This window comes from Taudactylus pleione, unplaced genomic scaffold (genome assembly GCF_031769625.1).
Source record: "Taudactylus pleione unplaced genomic scaffold, aTauple2 ptg000550l, whole genome shotgun sequence".
Lineage (NCBI taxonomy): Eukaryota > Metazoa > Chordata > Amphibia > Anura > Myobatrachidae > Taudactylus > Taudactylus pleione.
The window spans coordinates 2,155,001-2,157,500 of NW_028284952.1; the positions used below are offsets into that span (position 1 = coordinate 2,155,001).

The 2,500-nt window shown below is 37.3% G+C and overlaps 1 non-coding gene and 11 pseudogenes across 1 annotated transcript; all 12 read left to right on the forward strand.

Moving 5' to 3' along the window:
- LOC148491291 (5S ribosomal RNA) overlaps nucleotide 1 on the forward strand; it is a 119-nt pseudogene extending 118 nt beyond the window's left edge.
- Nucleotides 2-117: 116 nt separating this feature from the next.
- LOC148491292 (5S ribosomal RNA) lies at nucleotides 118-236 on the forward strand (annotated as a pseudogene).
- Nucleotides 237-350: 114 nt separating this feature from the next.
- LOC148491293 (5S ribosomal RNA) lies at nucleotides 351-469 on the forward strand (annotated as a pseudogene).
- Nucleotides 470-585: 116 nt separating this feature from the next.
- Nucleotides 586-704, forward strand: LOC148491294 (5S ribosomal RNA; annotated as a pseudogene).
- Nucleotides 705-820: 116 nt separating this feature from the next.
- Nucleotides 821-939, forward strand: LOC148491295 (5S ribosomal RNA; annotated as a pseudogene).
- Nucleotides 940-1,055: 116 nt separating this feature from the next.
- On the forward strand, nucleotides 1,056-1,174 carry LOC148491296 (5S ribosomal RNA; annotated as a pseudogene).
- A 115-nt stretch (nucleotides 1,175-1,289) lies between these two features.
- On the forward strand, nucleotides 1,290-1,408 carry LOC148491297 (5S ribosomal RNA). The gene has a single exon (XR_015871322.1). It is a non-coding gene; the product is annotated as a 5S ribosomal RNA (ribosomal RNA).
- Nucleotides 1,409-1,524: 116 nt separating this feature from the next.
- On the forward strand, nucleotides 1,525-1,643 carry LOC148491298 (5S ribosomal RNA; annotated as a pseudogene).
- A 116-nt stretch (nucleotides 1,644-1,759) lies between these two features.
- LOC148491299 (5S ribosomal RNA) lies at nucleotides 1,760-1,879 on the forward strand (annotated as a pseudogene).
- Nucleotides 1,880-1,994: 115 nt separating this feature from the next.
- On the forward strand, nucleotides 1,995-2,113 carry LOC148491300 (5S ribosomal RNA; annotated as a pseudogene).
- A 116-nt stretch (nucleotides 2,114-2,229) lies between these two features.
- Nucleotides 2,230-2,348, forward strand: LOC148491301 (5S ribosomal RNA; annotated as a pseudogene).
- A 116-nt stretch (nucleotides 2,349-2,464) lies between these two features.
- Nucleotides 2,465-2,500, forward strand: part of LOC148491302 (5S ribosomal RNA) — a 119-nt pseudogene continuing 83 nt past the window's right edge.

Below are 2,500 nucleotides of genomic sequence, written 5' to 3' on the forward strand. Positions count from 1 at the left end.
AATTTTATACTGCCATAACATTCTTTTCTATTACATTTTACATTTAATTTTTTCAACTTATCAATGAATTTACTTGAGTTAAGAAGTAATTGAGGTCTAAAGTTAAAGGTGTTTGGCACCTACAGCCAAACCACACTGGACATGCCCAATATCATCTGATCTTGGAAGCTATGCAGTGTTGGGCCTGGTTAGTACTTGGATGGGAGACCACCTGGGAATGCCAGGTGCTGTAGGTAATTTTATACTGCCATAACATTCTTTTCTATTACATTTTACATTTCATTTTTCAACTAATCATTGAATTTACTTGAGTAAGAAGTAAAAGAGGTCTAAAGTTAATGTTTTTGAGCACCTACAGCCAAACCACACTGGACATGCCCAATCTCGTCTGAACTTGGAAGCTATGCAGTGTTGGGCCTGGTTAGTACTTGGATGGGAGACCACCTTGGAATACCAGGTGCTGTAGGTAATTTTATACTGCCATAACCTTCTTTTCTATTACATTTTACATTTAATTTTTTCAACTTATCAATGAATTTACTTGAGTTAAGAAGTAATAGAGGTCTAAAATTAATGGTTTTGGGCACCTACAGCCAAAGCACACTGGACATGCCCAATATCGTCTGATCTTGGAAGCTATGCAGTGTTGGGCCTGGTTAGTACTTGGATGGGAGACCACCTTGGAATCCCAGGTGCTGTAGGTAATTGTATACTGCCATAACAGTCTTTTCTATTACATTTTACATTTAATTTTTTCAACTTATCAATGAATTTGCTTGAGTTAAGAAGTAATAGAGGTCTAAAGTTAATGCTTTTGAGCACCTACAGCCAAACCACACTGGACATGCCCAATCTCGTTTGATCTTGGAAGCTATGCAGTGTTGGGCCTGGTTAGTACTTGGAAGGGAGACCACCTGGGAATACCAGGTGCTGTAGGTAATTTTATATAGTCATAACATTCTTTTCTATTACATTATACATTACATTTTTTCAACTTATCAATGAATTAACTTGAGTTAAGAAGTAAAAGACGTCTAAAGTTAATGTTTTTGAGCACCTACAGTCAAACCACACTGGACATGCCCAATCTCGTCTGATCTTGAAAGCTATGCTGTGTTGTTCCTGGTTAGTACTTGGATGGGAGACCACCTGGGAATGCCAGGTGCTGTAGGTAATTTTATACTGAAATAACATTCTTTTCTATTACATTTTACATTTCATTTTTCAACTAATCATTGAATTTACTTGAGTTAAGAAGTAAAAGAGGTCTAAAGTTAATGCTGTTGAGCACCTACAGCCAAACCACACTGGACATGCCCAATCTCAACTGAACTTGGAAGCTATGCAGTGTTGGGCCTGGTTAGTACTTGGATGGGAGACCACCTGGGAATACCAGGTGCTGTAGGTAATTTTATACTGCCATAACATTCTTTTCTATTACATTTTACATTTAATTTTTTCAACTTATCAATGAATTTACTTGAGTTAAGAAGTAATAGAGGTCTAAAGTTAATGTTTTTGAGCACCTACAGCCAAACCACACAGGACATGCCCAATCTCGTCTGAACTTGGATGCTATGCAGTGTTGGGCCTGGTTAGTACTTGGATGGGAGACCACCTGGGAATACCAGGTGCTGTAGGTAATTTTATACTGCCATAACATTCTTTTCTATTACATTTTACATTTAATTTTTTCAACTTATCAATGAATTTACTTGAGTTAAGAAGTAATAGAGGTCTAAAATTAATGTTTTTGAGCACCTACAGCCAAACCACACTTATACATGTCCAATATCGTCTGATCTTGGAAGCTATGCAGTGTTGGGCCTGGTTAGTACTTGGATGGGAGACCACCTGGGAACACCAGGTGCTGTAGGTAATTTTATACTGCCATAACATTCTTTTCTATTACATTTTACATTTCATTTTTCAACTAATCATTGAATTTTCTTGAGTTAAAAAGTAATAGAGGTCTAAAGTTAATGTTTTTGTGCACCTACAGCCAATCCTCACTGGACATGCCCAATCTCGTCTGATCTTGGAAGCTATACAGTGTTGGGCCTGGTAAGTACTTGGATGGGATACCACCTGGGAATACCAGGTGCAGTAGGTAATTTTATACTGCCATAACATTCTTTTCTATTACATTTTACATTTAATTTTTTCTACTTATCAATGAATTTACTTGAGTTAAGAAGTAATAGAGGTCAAAAGTTAATGCTTTTGAGCACCTACAGCCAAACCACACTGGACATGCCCAATCTCGTTTGATCTTGGAAGCTATGCAGTGTTGGGCCTGGTTAGTACTTGGACGGGAGACCACCTGGGAATACCAGGTGCTGTAGGTAATTTTATACTGCAATAACATTCTTTTCTATTACATTTTACATTTAATTTTTTCAACTTATCAATGAATTTACTTGAGTTAAGAAGTAAATGAGGTCTAAAGTTAAAGGTTTTGGGCACCTACAGCCAAACCACACTGGACATGCCCAATATC